Source organism: Nannobrachium achirus (assembly GCF_963921795.1).
Source record: "Nannobrachium achirus genome assembly, chromosome: 14".
NCBI lineage: Eukaryota > Metazoa > Chordata > Actinopteri > Myctophiformes > Myctophidae > Nannobrachium > Nannobrachium achirus.
In genome coordinates this window covers 26,704,380-26,714,351 of record NC_137821.1, presented here as the reverse complement: position 1 = coordinate 26,714,351, position 9,972 = coordinate 26,704,380, and positions in this window count along the sequence as shown.

Here is a 9,972-nt window from a genome sequence, read left to right as displayed (position 1 = left end):
TTCCTTATTTTTTTTAAATGCATTATAAAACTAGAGGTTCAGGCCGCATACACTATTTGAGGTATTTATACTTTACTTCAGTATTTCCAATACTTTTACTTCTACTCCACTACATCTCAGATCCGAATATTTTACTTTTACTCAACTACATTTATTAGAAAACTTTAACTACTTTGCAGATATAAATTATAATGTTATAAAACATACATAAATGACTTTAGCCCTATTTTATACCGCGGCTATTTGAAAATAGACAATCTACAAGCCGATCAAACATTTTATACTTTTATCTTAACAGTTAAAGCTGTCGTTTGGACCAAAACAATGTTGATGGTTTTGTTATTCTTGCAGAGAAAGGTGTTCATGTAGGTGTTCAATCACCTCAGAACTTTAATTTGGCAGAGATAAGCAATCAAGGTTTCCGGGGTAATCATAATAGTAATCAAGGCGTGATCATGAATCATCAGCACACAGCATGACAACAAGTCTTGTGTGATTGGTGACGGACAGTGGTGGAAAAAGTACTCAAATGTTTTACTTAAATAAAAGTATCAATACTGCAATGTAGAAATACTCTGTTAGGGTGCCCTCAGACATGACATGTCCGTCTGTCCATCCGCATGGCACACTAATACACAACATTTCGTTACCTATCGACTTCCGTTCCTCCCTCCCATTCCATCCATGAAGGCAGGACACAAAAAGTTGTAAGTAACACATTTGGTGTAACACTCACTCACATGGGTCTGTGGCGGGTCGCTGATTGGCTGTGGCTTTCACAGCCTTTTCACAGGCTTTAACACGCTGTTTAACCGAACGCTGCTCTGTCAGCTGCTTTTCAGCTTTGATCGGCCTTAGTGTGTTTTACTTGTGTATGTTCAAAATCAAAATATACAAATAACTAAAGTTTTCAAATAAATGTAGCAAAGTAAAAGTACAATATATGGATCCGAGATGTAGTGGAGTAGAAGTCAAAGTATTGGAAATTGGAAATACTCAAGTAAAGTACAAATACCTAAAAATGTTACTTAAATACATTACATAGTAAAATGTACTTAATTACTTTACACCACTGGTGATTGGTGACAGAAAGTAATTACACACATTGGCAAAAACTGGAGTTTGTAGCACCTGCAACCGATAACAATATTGTATGATGTTATGTTGGGGGTGAACTATCCCTTTCAGTTACCATTAAATTCCCAACTGTTGGCAAACTGCAATATTGCACCTGAAAGCACACTGCTGCTAAAGCAAACTAATGTATTCTGGCCTAAGCAATATGGTTAATTGCAAATTTGTTTGATTGGACTCTGGGTAAATTCACGGTAATGAATTGTGATACAGCATCTTTATAGACAAAATGTTGTTCCATGGACAAAAAACATTTCATTATGGAATCCAAAAGCCCTGCCCTTTGATAGAAAACACATGACAATATGTAAAAACAGAAAAAAGAAAAAGCTGTGTAGGACCAATGCTACAGCACCAGAGTAAAAGAATATTACAATATTATCTTGAAAGAACTTTCATTTTACATCAGAAATAATTTCAACTTGGTAAAAATGTTACCTTGATGTGTAGGCTACAGTAGCAGCTGAAAGTATTCAAATACATCCCATAGGGCCTATATATCAGTGAGAATGTAATGTATATGTTTTGACAGAGCCTATGAGTCTCTCCCACAGTTCCTACAGTACATCCCCCATCCTTCCCTCTCACCATGTTACTAAACCTGGAGTGCAAAAACAAAACAAAAACATAATGTTTAGTTCAGTTAAATCCGTCGGAGGTGACAGACTTGTGATGGCCATAAAAGGTGAACTGATCCATAAGAAATGTCACAATATTAAAAATAAATCATCTAAATGTCATCCAAATCTAAGCTTTAAACTGGCCAAAACATTGTGATACAGAGGACATTTGTCATGATGGTGTAAGTTTAAATCCTATAGTGATGTGTTTTTTTCCCCTTCACAATACACTGACTACTGTGTCAAGCAATAAAACACCCAAATGAATGAGCTTTTGCTGCCACCAAATGGAGAATGTGAGAATGCACAAGCCATGGGTCTTTTATACTGCCTACTCTAGTCTAGATGGAAGAGAGCCAAAGCATACATAAGAAAAAGGGAACTGAAGCAAAAACTCATTATTACAAAGTAATCATTCGACAAATAACCTAAATCTACACAGCAAAACTAAACATGATCTTTGCTTGGATTTAAAAATAGAATTTAGCATTTAGCATTTTTGCCTGTGACCCAATAAAGCAGGTTTACAGTAACTGTAATCATACTGATCTCTTTTTGCAAATCCCACTTGACATACAGTACAATCTTTCTTGACCCTGTTATTGGATTAAATACATAATTATCTAAAAATCGGTGTAATCATATGTTCAGCCACCCCATACTTTGCCATGACAAATATTGTTGTTGTCAGGTGGAGACTTTGTATGTCCAAAACTTCCCTTTTTTGTTATTATTTTTTTTTTTAAATGTGAAAATAGCAGATCTACAATTGCACAATGCCTCACATCACAAGGCGTTGTGTGCTTGTAGATACTTTTTTTTCCTACATTTTTATCCCACGATTTTGTAAACCATTTTCACCCGGTGTCAATTATCTAATCTAATGTAATCCTGGGCACTGCACTCCCTCTGCCAACCTGGGGAGACAACGGACTGACCTCATACTTCCTTCTATGCACGAGGAGTCCAAGTTGCTTCTTTTCACCTGACAGGTGGAGTTTCCCCAGTTGGACGTAGCGCGTGGAAGGAACACGTTATTCCTTTCGCCAATCCCACCTAGGGTGTGGGCACTGATGATGCGGAGGAGAGAACACGCCCCCAGCGCTCATAGCGTCCCCGGAGGGAATCAAACCCAGGACCTTCTGCCTTACTGACCTACTGACCGCGCCACCGAGATACAAGGTTTCTGCCCGACAGTGACGACACGCTATATTCGGTGAGTGACACCGTTGTACTACAGTGTACTGTTAGTACAACGGTGTCTAGGCTAGGGGTCTTCAACAGGGGGTCTGGGACCCCTAGGGGGTCCTAAGAGTTACTACAGGGGGTCCTCCAAATCTTTGTGTGATAGAAACCTTTTTTTTTCCTTCTTTTTTATATTAACCACTTGATCCCTAGCGTCTATTATTTTTGGAAAAGAGCTTTGGTGTAGAGGGGAAAAACAATACAGAGTGAAAGGTCAAGTTTATTAATTTTGACGGTTAAAGTGGTTAACTATCTGAAAACACAAATTGTCATGAATCCAAAATACACTGATGATTGTGCTGTCAAACAATGAAACTATATGGAATCTATGAACAGGTTGTGGGGGCCCGGGGGTCCCTGCTTCATCTCTCTCTCAGCTAAGGGGTCCTTGGCCTGAAAATGTTGAAGACCCCTGGTCTAGGCTGTTGAAGCCCTTAGGTTGTATCACTGCCATGGCCAATAGGGGACAACATCCCTGTCTGTGCGTCGCTAAGCCCAATTTTGTGCACCTGGTGAGCCTTCTATTGAGGCACGCTGGTCATTAATCCAGTAGTAAGTGAGCCCGCTTAATATTGGACAACGTACTCTGTGGGGAAGACGTGATTAATTCCTCGCAGCAAACTTGCTCCATCGAGGGCTACGCCGTGGTGGAAAGTGAACGCAACCCCAGCGATCCCTAAAAGCCAAGTGCTGTTGTATCGGCGTTTCCATTTAAATGCTAATTTGGAGTACTCTCAAACTTCAAGTGACCTGGAATTGTCTTTGCAAACAAAAGCATTGAGACGTGTACGTTTGCACTCAGTGCGTTTTTTTTATAATTCACAGGGGGATTTGATACCAGTGTGTCTGGCCTGCATGGATAACTGTAACAGAAGGTTGTGTGCATTTGTACGTGAAGAGAATTATGGGTTTTCAATGGTAAGCTCTTTCCAACGTCAATGATTTCATCAACCCAATTATGATTATGTATATGCCCGCTGTTGCATTTCAAAGAGAATTTTCACGTGGGGGATTATAAATTCATATAAGTGCCCTTTAAAGCTTAATTTAATAACAGATCAGAACGCCTCATAAATAGACAGGTAGCCCTCCACGTCCCGTACTCCATTCTAATGACTAGATTTTGGCTTGTGCAAGAACGTGTAATGAATCCATATAGGCTTGTACACTGTGTGGAAGAGTGCTAACGGGCCAAACATGTGCATAAAGCATGCCAGTCTTGCAAACTGATATCCAACGGGAGTGTGTGTGTGTGTGTGTGTGTGTGTGTGTGTGTGTGTGTGTGTGTGTGTGTGCGTGCGTGCGTGCGTGTGTGTATCAAGTTGTCATGTTCTGAGAATAAATGCATATGCCTTTAAACTGTGAGATAGTGTTGAAGGTGTTGAAAGACATCAATACCAGAGGCTAGAGTGCCTTATGTTTAACGCCCATCATTCATGGACCACTATGGGTAACTGAAGTACTATTAAGAGACTGTATCAATGTCATTACTCTAATAAACACTCTCTTTAGGTCCTCATATCACCACCACTTTTTAAAATTCCGACAGGTCAGAAAGGGTGTGATTATTATAGGGCTCTCATATTTTATGCAAGGCCCTGATATGATAGCCCTACTGTAGTAGAAAAACAAATGCACACTTTAATTTCCAATACGATAGACCAGTGATTCTCAACCTGTGGTTCGGGAACCCCAGAGGGGTCCCCCATATGATTTTGAGAAGGTCCCGAGATGATTAGCTTAATGAGCAACATTGTTGTCTCACTCAACAATAAACAAACCCTACCTATCTACCTACCTACCTATCTATCTATCCAGGGACGTGCTGGCCATTGGGAAAAGCGGGACAACTGCGGCCGGTTCATTCCCGGCCGGTCCAGGCCGGCCATTAGGGAAAAAAATAAAATAAAATGTCGGCCTTTGTTCCATTTTGGGGGCTGGGTGGCCAACAAAGTAAATCGTCATTGTCGGGCAGAAACCTCGTTTCTCCAAGTTTTGTACATTTTTTTCGTAAAGCAAAGCCCTGCTTCATCATACAAGGCCATCGCACAAAAGTAGTGAAAACAGCAGATCTACAAGCACACAACGCTTCGCGGTGCGAGGTGTTGTGTGCTTGTAGATCGGCTGTTTTCACTAGTTTAAATAATTTTTAAAATGATAAATACAAAACAAATGGTTTTGGACATATAAGCTTTCCACCCGACAACGACGAAATATAACTCATGTAATTGGCCCACTGGCTTGTCACTTGTCATGATCTGAAATGGCAAAGTAGCAGCAGCGCTATAGAGAGAGATCTCTCTCTATAGCGCGCAATGAGGGCCTCTCCAACTCTTTTTCCCGGGCTGAATCAGGGGCCCAGCCCGTCTACCTACCTACCTATCTATCTATCTATCTATCTATTCATCCATCTATCCATGACCTAGAAAAACTAATTTATGCTTTCATCTCTACTTTCATGACTACTGTAATAGTATTTTTTCAGTCCTTCACAAAAAGCTCTCAGGCTGACAGCTCATTCAGAATGCGGCTGCCGGCGTTCTAGAAGAGACTAAAAAGCTGAAAATATTACACCAGATCTCCGGTCTCTGCATTGACTGCAAGTGTGTCAGAATTTCCATCAAAACACTGTTTCCTGCCTAAAAATCACAAAATACATTTGTCTTGCTTCCACATTAGGAACGGTCTGCTAACTGTTACTAGGATTAATTTAAAACAAAACATGTTTAGTTATATGCTAAAAGATTTCTTGTGCTTGTTTTTATTCAAGGGTTTTATTGTTTTTTGTGCTTTGGCTTTGTAATACATAGCTTTTTCTTAACCTTTTTATTCTTCTATTTTATGTTAATCACTTTGAAATGCCTCTGTGTATGAAATGCGCAAATAAACTTGCACTGCTCACTCGATAAGGAAAACAAGATTGAGGAAGACTGAGACTTGATGGATTGCCTGTATGATTAAACACTGTGTAGCGATCTGTATTGTCCATGTCTATACAATGTATAACATCTGCAATATTCTAATCAGCGAATGAAGCTACAGTATATGCCACAAATGGTCTGCTATATTCACATTCTAGTTAGGACAGCAATTGGCTACAGTGCACTCTTTCCACAAATTGCATAAGATGGCCTCTGAACGTGTAAAGTCACACCAATTCTATGTTCTTGATGATAGCATGGATATCAGTGTCAGCAGTGGAGTAAAGTATGTAACTAAGTACATTTACTTATGTACTGTACTTAAGTACAATTTTGAGTACTTGTAGTACTTTATTGGAGTATTTCCAATTTCCAATAACTTTACTTCTACTCCACTACATCTCAGATCCAACAATTGTACTTTTACTCTACTACATTTGAAAACTTTAGTTAATAGTTACTTTGCAGATATAAATTATAATATAAAACATACATGGCCCTATTTTATACCTTGGCTATTTGAAAATAAACAATCTGCAAGCTCACAACGCATCCCATCGCAATGCGTTGTGAGCTTGTAGATCTGCTATTTTCAAACTATTTTTCTACTTTTACTCTTGGTACTTTAAGTACATTTTGATGAACACTTTCATACTTTTACTCAAGTACATTTTAAATTAAGGACTTTTAACTTGTAACAGTGTTTCTATATTGCAGTATTGATACTTTTACTTAAGCCTAAGTAAAATATGTGAGTAGGGCTGTCACGATTATAACATTTTACATGACGATTAATTGTCACTCAAATAATTGCAATTACCGATTTCATTGTGTTTTTGTCACAGTTACTTTTCTGTTTGGCTTGTAGCCTTTGAAGTTGCACATGGCAGATATGACAACAAATTACTGACATATTTGACAACTTTATCCACAACTTTCCAACATCCCATCGTGCATTGCGCAGAATTGCAGGCAGCTTCCGGCGCCGCAGCCGAGAGTGATCTACAAGCTCACAACGGTTGCATCTGCGACGCGAGCTTGTATGTCTGCTGTTAACCGGAAGTGTCCCGCAATTTGGCCGCAAATAATGCTACAGTAAATTCTCGCAGAAACAGGTGGATACTTAAAGAACACTGATAGTGGAAATAGCAGATCTACAAGCTCACAACGTGTCGCATTTCCACAATTTTTTTTAATATACTGTATATATGAAAAACTTTCAACATGGAAACGATTATGACGATTACGAAAAACAATCGCGATTATGTCCAATAATTGCGATTAGGCGATTATGTAATAATTGTGACAGCCCTATATGTGAGTAGGCCTACTTTTCCCACCACTGTTCTTGATGATAGCATGGATATCAGTGTCACGGCTACCCGAATAAATAAAGAGATAAAAGAAAACGACAGCTGCTCGCCCCGTGGTCTTGCCCCCAGGCTGTTTGTTAGCGTAAACACCAGAAGGCCCAGAATGACACCAGGCCAGAACATCTCTATCCATCCATTTCTACAGGGCAGAAGGTTCACAATTAGCACAAGGAAGCAAGGGGGGACCCTGGTGGACTGGAACATCATTTATATTAGTTGGACAGGGTGACATTGGTCTTGCAGAACTTGCCCTCATTCAACCAAACCGTTCAAACTTGATCAAAATTATACACCTGTATATCGTTGTTGTTGTGTGGAGACCGTGTATGTCCAAAACCGTTTTGTTGCGACCGTCAGGTCGCAGTTACTATCAAAACCTCCACCAGCTGTCAGTCAGTCAGTCTGTCTGTCTGCCAGTCTGTCACTTCTGTCACTTCACACTATTCCCCTACTCATATCTCCGCCACTGTTGCCCCTCATTTCTCACATGGCCCTCTTCTAGCGCCACCATGAGGCCGAGTCTTGCAAGACACATTTTTGGACACTGCTCCTACAGATTTTGCCCTAAAATCACGCAAAGTATCTCTAAAGTCATGTCATCAACATGGATCTGTCTCATTTCCCACATTCCCTCCTGATTGGCTACCATTGCCTTCTAAAGTTTGTTTGTGTATGCGACCTGACGGTCGTTTATCTCTCGATTTAGGGAGTCTTACTGGTATACCGTATATTACCAATTAGTAGCCTGGTGGCAAACTGTGTCATATATCCACCAGGGGTCCGACCGCATTTTGCGAATTAACCACCTGTTTCAAATAACCACCAGGTTAGTTTAAGCGCCTGGGACGTTATTTGCCATTAATTTGATCCTGATTTGGTTTCATGTAAGCCTGGGCCGAAAACAGCAAATCTACAAGCTCACAGCACGTCGTAACGCGCTGCGCTCACTCAGTGCATGCACCAGTACCAGGCAGGCAGACAGTCTGCTGCTGCCTCTGTTAAGAATCATTTGTTAGTCTACTCTGAAAGGTTGCTACAGTGCAAAGTTTGTGTGAATACTTTGATGGCAAAGGATCGTGATGTAGAAATCTCATGCAATAAAGACTACTGGATCAATCGTTACCTCGAGTAGGCTACTGCCGCAGGCATTTCTCGGCTTTGGATAATATATTATCAAGTGTCAGGAGCTGCGTCTCAGGCTGCACTCAGACTGGAAGGCACAAAGTCTAGTCTAGTGTGTGTGGGGGAGGCGGGGGGCAGAGACAGCACAATGCATTGCGGATGGAAGTCTAGTGGTTTGAAGTCTAGTGCGTGTTGTGTGCTTGTTGGATGGTGCTCTGTGCAACCACAGGACTCTCACTAGACTTCAAACCACTAGACTTCCATCCGCAATGCATTGTGCTGTCTCTGCCCCCCGCTCCCCCCACACACACTAGACTAGACTTTGTGCCTGCAGGTGTGTGGGAAGCCTCAGAGATTTGAGGCACCAAATAAGAAACAACCAGTAATTTTCCGAGTGGGTTCCTATGGAGTCTGAGTTGATAGCCGTTTCCATTCAAGCTGAATCTTGCAGACTCACTCCTACGCCAGCTCCCCTCATCAACAACACGAAAACAATAAAAAACTTAACAAAACAAAACAAAACAAAACTTCAGACCCAAAGTACTCATTAGTCAAAATAACCGTGTAATTATAGTGCCAGGTCTATTATCTTCAGGACATTTGGGGGACGGGACAAAAGCAGAATAATCGCTTAATGAGTTAGGGTGCTATTAAGATACGTCAGAGGAGACCGGTCCTAGGATGTCATGTGGGTGAGTCATGTAGCTTGTGGTAACTAATGGCAACTACTAGAGTGCTGCTCAGTTCTCTCAAGCAGTGTTAGGTTTTGCCAGACATGGTGGTGGTATTGTATAGTATACGCATACTGTAGTGTAGACATACGCACATGTGGCATCTTTCTCGGTAACTGCATGTCCGAGTGTTATCCAAGGCATTTGGAATGGGCTCTGTATTTCTCCCCTCACAATTAGACCAATCAAATGACACATCATGAAACAGAACACTACAGTATATAACCAAGGAGCGAAGGAACTCTCCACGTGTACAATCGAGAAATGCAAAAGTTGCAGTTGCTTGGATCTATGCATGTAAAAACTGTTTTTACGGCATGACGCCTAAATGGCGAAGACAATAATTCAGGCCAGGAGTCATACCATGCCACTCTATCCACACACTGCAGTTCTGAGACCGGCTTTCCGAAGCTCGGAAAGGCATCAATTTGTAGTCATTATATTCCGAAGAAAGTTTGAAAGCAGACATTTTTTTGTTCGCGTAATAACCAAAAAAGGCCATTCCTCTCAATGATTTCACCGATTTGAGAGGCAATAGCCTTAATCATGAACAGTGCTTCAGACCATAACAATACCATAACAATTTTGGATGAGGAGCTTCATTTCCTGTAACACAATAGCACAATATTAAAAACAATAACAGCCCTCCAGACACCAAAATGTGCCCCTCAATACAACAGTCACAACAGGACTAACTTATAGGTATGGCGAAACAAACCAATCACGCCTTACTGACATCGTGACCAATCGCTATGTGACAACCGACAACTAAGTGCCTTTCTCAGACCAAGGGTGGGTTCTCTGCCAGGCCATCGCAGCATGAAAA